This window comes from Stylophora pistillata, chromosome 10 (genome assembly GCF_964205215.1).
Source record: "Stylophora pistillata chromosome 10, jaStyPist1.2, whole genome shotgun sequence".
NCBI classification, from domain to species: Eukaryota; Metazoa; Cnidaria; class Anthozoa; order Scleractinia; family Pocilloporidae; genus Stylophora; species Stylophora pistillata.
Window position 1 is genome coordinate 2,150,001 of NC_142528.1, and position 12,083 is coordinate 2,162,083.

At 36.1% G+C, this 12,083-nt stretch overlaps 2 pseudogenes; both read right to left on the minus strand.

Annotated features, from left to right (window-relative positions):
• LOC148721312 (QRFP-like peptide receptor) overlaps window positions 1–12,083 on the minus strand; it is a 107,658-nt pseudogene that overhangs the window by 38,338 nt on the left and 57,237 nt on the right.
• Window positions 10,789–11,592, minus strand: LOC148721314 (uncharacterized; annotated as a pseudogene).

Sequence of the window (12,083 nt, forward strand, 5' to 3'; positions counted from 1 at the left end):
AGAGATGAGACAATTTTTAGTGTAATAGAAAAATCTGAGCCCCAGATGGGACTTGAACCCACGACCCTCCGTGATCTAGTCGGATGCTCTAACCATTGAGCTACTGGAGACTCTATGGTGAGCAAGGGTCAATTTGTCGCCCTCGACTGGAACCGCATCGCGCGGCTACACAGCCAAGTATTGGTAAGCGCCTGTGAAACTCACTAACAGCATCACGCTGTCACATTAAAGCATATCAAGATGCGGCCAACCAACCTCCAAAGTGAGCATGTAAAGATGAAACAATTTTTAGTGTAGTAGAAAAATTCGAGCCCCAGATGGGACTTGAACCCACGACCCTCCGTGATCTAGTCGGATGCTCTAATCACTGAGCTACTGGAGACTCCGGTCTGTTCAAAGTTAATGTTTCTTTGATTTTATTAACTGCAACCAAATTCTCATTAAATGATTTGCTTGAAACAAAACTTGGCTTAGAGACTAATTTTGTAAGTTTTTTCTCATCTGTAACTAATCTCTCATCAACACGATTTCTTAAGTTTTCCATGGTCGTCCCAAATACAGAATTGTTCATCAATTTGAAAAAATCTTTCTGGAAAGCAGTTTTAGCTTGAGTTCTCTTTTGTGTATTAAAATCAATATATTTTTTCAACCATGGTGATTGATCGAATTCAAGTGCTCTATGAAGCTTTTTTATTTTAATTCCAAGTTGTGTATATAAATTTAAATTTTGATGATGTAAAACGTATTTCCCTTTGTTCAACAGTGTGGAGATCAGTTTTGATACTAATCATGTTGATATATTGAATTTATTGGCTATTTTTTTACAATAATCTGAAAGCATCTCTTATTTGACTTTTATTTTCTCAGGCCCAAGTGGATAATCATTATGTAAATCATGTAAATCATCGGGATATTCTAAATCAACTTCTAAAATCAATCCTTTTCGGCTTGTTTCATGATAAGCACCAATATATGTTTCATTCAGTTTCTTTTCTGAAAGCCATCTAAACCCTCCTGTTGGTAGATATTAAGACATTGCCCATCCATATAAATTATTCGCATCAAGATACATGATGTATTTCGATTCATCGTTTTCATCATAATCTTTCATGTATATATTATTCGCCTTAGGATAACGATTTGCAATATAACTCATTCCTCCTCTCATTCTTTTTTCACTGAATTGATACATATCAATTTTTAGTCATTAGTTCAAGTTTAATATTTGTTATTTTTAACATTGCGTCCCAAGATAAGCCAGGACTTGTAAAATAATGGCATGGATTTAATTTATAGTATCGAAGACAAGTTTTTCTAAAAATTTTCAAAAATATCAGCCAACAACAATATATCAGACTTCAAGTACAAATCATGTTAGTCTCCCATTGATTTTAGCTTAAAAGTTTCCCACACAGTTTGAGCATGTTTGTATTCATCATCAGAGATGTGTTCATTATTCAGTATGCTGTAAAATTCATCTTTAGTAGGTAATTTTGTCTCATTGAATTTTTCAAAACTATGCATGTGATCATAAGGATACACACCTTTTTTAGTCATCAAATCTAATTCGTTATTCTTGAATTTTTCTGATGTATATTTGAAAGCTTCTTTAGGAAGGTTATTCACTAACTTATCAAGACTTGAGCTCATGAATTGAAAATTATCAATGAATGTGAGATGATTTCCAAGCAGGAAAGCCATATATTTTTCTAAGTTATTTGGAATAGCGTTTATATTCATTTGACACTCTTCTCCTTTCTTATTTGTGTATTTGTTATTCTTAACAATTTCACCAATCTCTTGCGTTATGAAATGAAATTCATATCCTCTGAAATTGTGATAGATGACAGGTATTTTATCAGTTATTTGAAAATTAAGATTACAATCTTGGTGTGCAGAACCTCTGTACGAATCAGTCACTTGGCAATAATCTCTGACACGAGTATCTTTTTCAGCATATATCTTTTCACAGATATGACATTTATCAGCTTTTTTAAATTGTTCTTCATCTTCTTTTGTCATTTTTAGTGCTTTGTTGAATTTGATTTTATGACACTCTTACAATATTTTACTTCTTCAAGCATTTTTTCCATGAATTTATAAACGGCTTTTTCACCACGATATATTTGAATTGTTTTTGTGTATTTATCATCATAACAACAAACGACTTTATAACCTTACCCACAATCAGTATGTTTTTGATAAGCTTGGGTAAAAGATTTTTTATCATAAGACTGACATCCAGGAGTTTTCTCAGTTATAGGTTCAAAGTCAGCATAAATATAACGAATGGAACTGGCAATTGTTTATGATAATTATTAAATTTTAATATATTATTGTCTTTAGTAGGCATTTTAACAGCTTGAGTTCCATTCATAATAAGACAATTGTCTTTATGATCATTTAAAACTCTTTCAGAACTGAAACATTGAAAACAATAATAACAAAAATGCTTTCTACCATTATGTTTTGTTATAGCATGCATAAATCTGTTAAAATATTTTATTAAAACATAATGTGAATCATGTTCATGTATCACTAGAATATTCAAATGATCTTCATTTCTTTCTTTACTAACATAAAGTGGATATCTTTGTTGATTGTCATATCCAAATACATTCACATTTATGCTATTTTGCTTTTCTATTTTATTTATTTGACTAAGTTTGACTGGAAATTCAATTCCTGAATAATCTAATTTATCAACAACTTCCTGTCGACTTTTTTAATTCTCTGAGGATACTTTTCTTGTGGATTCAAATGTCTGATATAACACCAACGAAAGCATTCATTATCCTTATTTTGCAAATTGGTCAAACCTTTTTTAGGATTCCTTAATTCTGGTGGTAATTCAATATAAGATGAACCTTTTGTTGGATTATAATGATTAAAATTTAAATAATGCTTATCAACTGAGTTAATAATCCAACCAGATCCTTCTGAAATCCATTGTGCTATTTTATTTAATAATTCTTGCTCTTTTAATTGCAAAGATTCTTCTATCTTTATTTCATTTATTATTGTTTGAGGTTTACTATTGAAATATACTTCGTTAATTTGAAATTCACCATCATGATTGACTTTTTCAAAAGTTATTTTTAATGATTCAACTAATCTCATTACTTTCATTTCTTCTAATTCTTTATCAATAAATCTTCTTATAAATAAATCTTCTTATAAATCTTCTTATAAATAATCTTGTGCTTTGCATTTGAATTAATGGATCTTTTTCATCTTTAATATTAATCTCATAGGATCTTGTGAATCCTTTCAAAACTCTATTTGTTTCATTGATTATTGTTCTTTTTAGAGGAACAGGTTTTTTAGCTCTTGGTTTAGGTACTGGAGGTTTAATAATGTTTTTGTCATTTTTTTTTTATCATCTTTGACAATCCCCACACGCTTGTTTTTATTTTTGGTTTATTAATTGGAATGATAGGAGGCTCTACGATTTTTTGTTTCATATTTTTTTCTTCATATTCTTGAGCCATCTGTTTTACACTTTTTTGTCTTTGTTGAATAATTGGTGATTGATGTTCATTTAAAATCATTTGAATCATAACATCTTTTGGAATTAATTTGCTAAGTAGCTCTCTCGATAGATTTTCTAAATTTTGTCTATTCATATTATCTATACTATATGTAAATATTTTTTTGATCTGGAATCGCTCTCCATAATTAAATTACGTGTTTTTTCTTAAAGTACTTTATCAAATTTTTCGTAATTTTCTTTATTCATACTATATATCAATATTTTTTTGATTCAGCAATACGCATTCTTAATTTTTATATTTAATTTTTCTTTAAGCACTTTTAAAAAATTTAAGCGTTTTAATTTGAAAACAAGATTAAGAAGAAACTATTTTGAGTCTGTGTTTTATGATTTTAATTTTTCCATAAAGTTTAAAAATTTCTGGAGTTTTGGATTTTGTCATATCAGTTTACAGATTTATTCCAGATCATTTTTACAGATCAGTTTTACAGATTAGAGTTATATATTTTTCACGGATTATTTTAGATTTTTAGGCCCCAGGGTTGTTGGTCTATACCTCTCAGTCACTATACTACTAACGCAAGGTATATTGTCGCAACTCTGATTTTTAACCTGTTAATTTGAGATTCCTTGTGTTTTGAAACAGACTTACATTGTCAAGAAACACTTGGTATGGAAAGTGGTACAATCACAGAGGAGCAGATAAGTGTCTCATCCCGTGAACAGAATGTCGGAAAAAGTGTAAGATTACATCATACTGGGAAGACTTGGGTAGCTGATAGGAATCGTTTAAATGAGTGGCTTCAGCTCGATCTCAGAGCTCAACACACTAAAGTAACACGAGTAGCAACACAAGGATCCAGTCAAGGGAAATACAGGGTGAAGAAGTACAAGCTACAATACAGCAACTATGGAGTGAGATTCCAGTACTACAGGGAACAAGGGCAAACAATTGCAAAGGTAAAACAGATGAGAGGTGGCGGAAGATTCTGAAACGTGAACTGCTCCTTGTACACCGCAGAGCCAAGATCATTTCTTAACTTAAACTTCCCACTTTGTGTTGTTTGTTAGGACAAGCAGTCCTTTTTGCAATCTTATTGAGTAGACAGAGCTTCATTACTCGATTTGTTGCAATGCATTAATCAGTAGTTGTTCAAAACAGTATGTTTTAGTCGATGAATTCGAAGCTTCAACGCCCCTCTAGGCAACCGCCTGGCAACCCCACAGGTATGGGACTTTTGAAGATTGGGTCATTCAATTCCCTCACCGGGTTAAAATTGCGTTCAAATCACCCAATATTGAACGATTTATTTGTGTGATCAACGAGAGTCGTAGAATTTGGCAAAGTCATGTATTTATTTTTAATGGTGCTGTTGGGTTTTCGCTAATAAGCATCATTCTACGATGTCAAAATTTTCTTTCTAAGCCATTCGTTCACGAAAACAAACTCTTTACCTTTAGAATCGTGCAGGAAAGACTTGACACTTCCGTTTCAATTGCCCCACCCTACCCAGGAAAGTAAAATTCCTCACCGTAGGGCATGAACGACGGTCAAATACCTGTACCAAGGGGGATATTGAGGCCTCAATTTGATCGGTGCATTACGACAAAAGAAAGTTTTATACTTTTACAATTTTTCTTTGCAGGCGTAAATCTCATCTACTCAGTTTTTAGTTAATTTTAGACTGATATTTGAAGAAACATTTTTTTATAAATTATGCCATACCATGGCATGGGATGAATTTTCCCGAATCTAATCTCTCGTGCAATTATTCACGGTTTACCACACGAAAACATTGCAGAATGCAATTCTGTAGATATTATTTAGCAAATTCTCACGTATACAACGCGGGCACGTACCGTACATTTTAAATCGAAACAACTAGTATTCATTTCACAATTATTAAGAAGGGCATTCAGAATCATCTATCCTGACCTGTCATGTAGTGTAGCACTAGAAACAGCTGGCCTACCGAAACTTCACGAGAGGAAAGAAAAGATTTCAACCAATCTGTTTGACGAGGTAGTCCGTAGCCCCACCCAGAGACTCCACAGCCTCTTCCCTCAAAGGAAGAGTTGTAGATACGCACTGACGCGCAAAAGTGATTTCACTCTTCCCATCTGCAAAACCGAGCGCTTGAAAAACAGTTTTAGTTTTAGCCATGTTTATAAGATGCAGATAATTTTCTTTCTTTTATCATCTGTATTTGTAAATATTCCGTAATTCAGCCTATGGCTGCAAGGTGTTTATAATAATATTATCTATCTATCTATCTATCTATCTATCTCTATTATGATGCAGGAATTTAATGGGAACGCAGACGAGAGCAGTGTTGTTTATCACGACCTACATCCACCAATCACAGCAAGGTACATACGTTTCCTACTAATGGAGTTCGACAAAAATAAGATATCAATGAGGGTGGAACTGTATGGATGTCGGAAAGGTAAGGAAGATGGAACTCTTCCAAGTAATGTAGGGGGCCTAACTGGCAATTCCGTTGAGGTCTGGGTCCGAGTGTCCCAGCCGAGGTTAATTTATTCATGTTGCATAGGTGTACGAGGGTGTTATTAGGGTTAAAATTAGCGTAGGTGTACGAGGGGGTTATTAGGGTTAAATTTCGTGTAGGTGTACGAGGGGTTTTTAGGGTTAGGCTTAAATTTCGTGAGAAGGGTGAATAAAAACATCATAACGGTTTTTCAAAAGACGAAAGAGTCCAAGATGGCGGTGAGATAAAGTACAACATTTGGTTTTGCATATGATTTATTCGTTCACTTTGCACGATATTTGAGTTGTAAGTAGGTAACATAAGCTAGAAAGGCTGTCATCATGTCTTTGTATAATTGATGGAATGTAGAATGTTCTCCCACGTTGGAATCATTAGTTTCAATCTCGTCAATGTATCTTGTCACTTGTCTACGTATTTCACAAAGATCTTGCGTGGTAGCTTTTTCTTTTGTAATGGCAAATAATTCGTCTAGGATAGTTCCGGCCCACTGGGGATTGTGTTCAATCTCTTCGTCCAAACAGTTGTTTTTCAGATGACATGGTGTTTGAAATGAATGTAGAAATGTAAGAAGAGGTTATACATAATCGTAAAAATGTCACTCTGATTGACAAGCTGTCATCATGTCACTGTACAATTGGAAAGTAGATTGTTCTCCCACGTTGGAATCATAGGTTTCTTGGCAACTTCCGCGCGGCCTGGGTCCGAGTGATTCGGCCAAGTGGGTTCTAATGAAATATTCATATGGCGTAGGTGCACGAGGGGGGTTTTAGGGTTTATTCATGAGGCGTAGGTGCACGAGGGGTTTAGGGTTGTTGGGGTTTAGGGATGTTAGGGTTAGGGTTGTTGGGGTTAGGGTTGTTGGGGAGGTTAAAGTTAGATTTCACTTAGGTTCGTGTGTAGGGTTTTTCCGCATCTCATTTTAAAAAATAACAGTTTTCTCAAAACAATGGGAACAAAAGAATCCAAGATGGCGGGGGGGTTAGCTCCAACACACTGTTTTCGCATACGTAATGTTTATTGTCACACAACACAGGGAAAAGAGAATGGACCCTATATTGCGCGTTTGGGTATCGCGGGTCAGACATACTAATCTAATCGACTTAGACTGCGAGCAGAAGTTGTATTTATAAGAGTCCCAAAAGGTTTTCACACGCATGTGGTACAGGTTATTCAGGACGTATGACTTCAACGTTTTAAAAATGTAAGAGAGGTATGATCGTAAGACACAGGGCTTGACAAGCTGTCAAGGTGTTCGGGTAGACCTTGTCGTTATAAACTCTTGGTCAGTTTTATAATGTCTGACTTTTACGATTTCTCCTTAATTGCGGTCAATGCGAATGGTGTGTACTAAAAGAAGAAGAAATAGAGAGAAAAGCGTTTTGGCAGGACAATTTAAAAAGAATAAGAGCACTCTAGAAACCAAAGTGGATAGACGAAATATGAGTGTTTATTATGAATGATACATAGTATCACGCAACTACCTTTACCGGTTCTAGGACAATAGAGTATCCACACTTGAAAATTAGAAGGAAATGTATGAGAGATGTAGGAGGGAAACACAAATTAAAAGCGGTCAATAAATCCTGGTTTAGGGTTAAATTGCGTAGGTTATAGGAGCGTGTTTCTTTTTTTATAATTTGAAAAAATAAAGGTCATCTAAGATGGTGTAAAACAATAAAAATAATGAAACCTAAGATGGTGTTTAATCCTCCCTTAGGGAAAATGATTTCAAGTTACTATGAATATTGAAAAAACGTTCATTTTAGAATAAAAGGAAAAACTGTCGTGACCAGGATTAGAACCTGGGTTATTGCGGTCACTCACACAACTACACCCCTAACTCTCACCCTAAGCCCAATTCCCTAACCGACTTATTCCCATATCAAAATCAAAATAAAAACCCTAACAGTCAAACATCGAGTGAGACAAACAATGGAAACAATAAAACGCAAGATGGTGACTCATACTTCCAATGGTAAAAGTGATTAGCATTCGTATCGTGTAAAAAAATCGAGAATAAAAGAGGTTTGTTTCCGCCTAAACCCTACGATGGAATGTGAATAATTCATCCCACTCCAATAAAATAAAAAAATAGTTCGGATGGTGATCACTCAGTTCATGAGTATTCAAAATTCTCTGGAAATGAACAGTGGGTCGTTCGAGGTATAAACATGTGATAGCTTTTTTCTCAATAAAAATGTTTACTTTAGTTCAAATCTTAATTAAAAATAAACTGGAACGCGTGAGTGTGATCACTAGCAGTGACGAAAGTGTTTTAAACTCTATACAAAGTTCCGCAAGTGAGGAAAATAACAACGATACGTCGACGCAATTCAATGAGAATGATTCGAAGAGAAATAATTAAATCTCCTGTTTAAAAACATTATCAGAAAAAAATCGAACGAAAAGGGTATTCCAAAACGCAGCACCATGCTCATGAACATTCCCATTTCTCGGGAAAAATGAACCACAGAGCATACAAACCGGGGAAAAATACGAAATGCCAGCAGGCGTTGTAACTGTCCCATTATTATCTGTCCATCAAATTTTAATCAAGTCATAGCGTCCTTACATGTTTTTTGGATCAAAGTCAATGACCTGTCTGTCCAAACTGTTTCCGAGTTATGACGTGTGTCAATCAATGATATACCAATGGAAATCTAGCAATGGGTGTATAAGAGTGGCTATGAGTCGGAATGGTATGACCATACGTGGGACCAAAGTGATGATGAAGAAAGTTCGATTTCATCCAATCAGACAACTGGTGTATCTCAATGAAATTCATCCCTACATAGAAGTCGAAGAGAAGATATATACAATCAAACCGTTCCTGGATACCCCGTTTAAACACAAAATAAAAGGGATAAAAGAGAGGCAACATAGCAAGTACCTATATACAAGCACGTTTTACACAAAACCTGGACATCAATATGTGATAAAGCGATTGGAAGAATTACAAGGAGCATAATCCAAAGACTTACTTAGCTCATATGATATGGACTTACATGTGACGAAACATGACTAAAACGTGGAAACATTGCCACGGTCGCCACGCAACCGCATTCCGGACGCGCGCGCAGGAGCAGAAAAGAGGAAGAGAAGGATAGAGTGTACATAGAATGATCTAGTATCACTGTAATAAACTGTTTTAAACTGTCACATTTGTTAGTGGTAATATCTTACCGCGAGTGTATATGAGTCCCAAGAACTGAGTAAAGTTGAGGAATAAAATGACTAGAACGAGTGAGTCCATGCGAATAATAAATTATATTACTTGAAGGAAGAGTTTAAATAGTTATGGCATGTGTCAATCAATGGTGGACCAATGGAAATGGAGCATAGACTGTATAGAAGTGGTTTTAAGCAAGCCAAAAAAGTATCACTAACGAAAACATGCCTAAAGTAGAGAGATATGTGGCTGTCATTGCAAAGGCTATTCTAAGTTCTGACGAACCGGTTTCATATTTAGTGAGGGATCGAGCCGACGGTCTTAAGTTGAGTACAGTAAAAGGGGGTATGTTCCCGAATCAAATTTGTGACTTCATTGAAGCAAACTTCCCGATATTCGTGGGAGAGAAAGAGAGAAGAGAGATTGATTGGAGACATAACGTGAGCTGTACTCTTTCGCGTATGAAGTGTTTGGATAATGGAGAATATGGAAGGACCGTGATTCGTCCAGATCACCTATGGAAGTTTACTAAAGATAACAATTAAGTCTGAGCGTTTAAGACAATTATCGTAGAAATATAAAATATATTAAAATGCATGATTTCCCTCTCACGTAGAGTCTTCGAAAAGAAGAGAAAGCAGCGAGCAAAGATAACTCGTCCTTATAAGCTAAAAGAGAAAATCCCAGCACCCTCCTTAACTACCAGAAATGGCTGTAGACCATATGTCTGCAAAGACAGGTCCATTGAACACACTGGTAGAATCGAACACAGAGGTGCCGCAGGTAACACCCAGAGAGTTTGACGGACTAGCAGATGATGTACATTTCTAAACTTAGTGTGGTCATAAATAAAATTCGACAAAAAATTGTTTACAACATGATTTTATTTTGTCTTTGTTTCGCGTAAACATGCACGCATACTATAGCGGTTACACAGTGTTCATTTCCTCCTCTTTTTCATCATCATCATGATCATCATGATCATCATCATCATCATCACTTTCATCCAATAACGGTTTGTTGATCAGACCATTCAATAGGAAGTTTCTCCTGTCCACGGCAGCCTCTAATGCCTCCTCCCAATCCATACCGTCTATATTCAGCAATCGTCGAGCGGTATGCATGACTTGCCTATGTATTTTATTCTGTTTAATACGGTTATACCACTTTAGACGATGCAAGTATAACCTTCTCAACTTTCGCCTAGCTAAAGGTAAGAGCGAATTGTCATTCTCGGATCCCCCCTCGTTTTTCTGTTCTTCTTCTTGTTCAGCCAAAGTCGTTTTCATATCATCTTTCACTTCCTGTTTCAATTCTGACCACGGATTCACACTGACATTGTCATCATCATCGTCATCGTCACCGTCATCCTTGTTTTTATCTTCACCTTCATCATCATTGTCTTCATCATCTGTGTTCTCAGGCTCTTCATCTTCTTCTAGTGGTTCGCCAAAGACATCTAGATCCTGAGAATTATCAGTCATGGTCATACACACACACACGCACTATAAGTTTCCTCGATGTGTACTTGCTGGTGGTTGCTCCTAAATTATTTCTGACCAATGTGTAGGGCTGTTTTAAACGTTCACTTTTCTAGGATACAGTCGCACACATCCTTAATGTGTCAAAAGATGACTGAATACGCGGTGAGCATCCTTTCTAGCAGGATGTAAATCCAGGGTGATATACTCATAGGGTCGTTGAGTTACCTCAGAATACACTTGCATAATATCTTGCCACTCCATGGGAAAGGCTTGTAACAATAAATTTTTGAAACCCAATTGATCGCGTGGGTTTTTGAAAGCAACCACGTAATGAGCATTCCTTGAAATACTTTTTGCATATTTGCCAGGTGGAAACATATCTTAACAAAGATAGATAACAGTAATGTTAAGATGATGAGAAAGTTTGGTGAAAAGGTCTAACACTTCTTTATCGTCTCCTCCTTCAGTCATAAGATCATCCATGACCAGTAATCCACCATCTTTAGGGAACCATTGCTTTAACTGTTTTTCATCGGGTAGGTCATCGTGAAATTTTATACCATGTTGATACATCTCACGGTATCCATCTTGCCAAGCACCGTAACAGTAGTGAATGACGGCAGGGGGTGACGCAAACAATTCATCCAAATGTTGTAGCAGTAATGATTTGGTGAAGCAAGTTTTACCGCATCCCGAAGGACCCACGATGAATATGCTACTGGGTGATTTGAATTTGAAACCCTCACACCACCTTTGTGATAGATCGAACGATTGAGTCGGGTCTATAGTCACGGGTGGAATGGAATGGGTATCCACAGTTGAAGGGAACCATGGATTTGGATTGACTCTTGAGTTCACGCATGAATTTTTCTCGCGACGCTCTTTGTTTTCCGAACGCGTGAATGCTCTATTGCAGTAGTGGCAAAGGTGTGGCATTATCCGATTAGAAGTTTATCAAGGTATCACGACTCCCATTTCGTGTCACAGCGATACTAATGAAAAAATGTAAGGTTCTCTGCTTTTTATGTATTATCGTCTCACCACTTTCCCTAACCTATCACCGCCTCATACACCATTAACACCCTCTTCACCCGTGTGTATGATATCTTTGTTCTCGCTAGATTTTGAGAATGTGTCTAACTTGGCACAGAGTTGATCGTATTTTTTCTGTAATTCAATCAATTCAGGATTCACTCGTGTGTGGTGAGATATCTTGGGTGTCTTTTCTTTCCTGCCCTCCAGTAATTGTCGCTCACTTTGTAGCTGATGTAGCAAGGATTGATATTGTTCTTTGTGTGCGGCAAGATTCTTTTGAATCTCTTGAATCGCTTGATCTAAGACCGTACATTTTACTTGATGGTATGCTTCATTGACACGTTTCTGAGCCTCAGGACTTTGCATCTTAGGGTACCTTTTCATTGATTTCA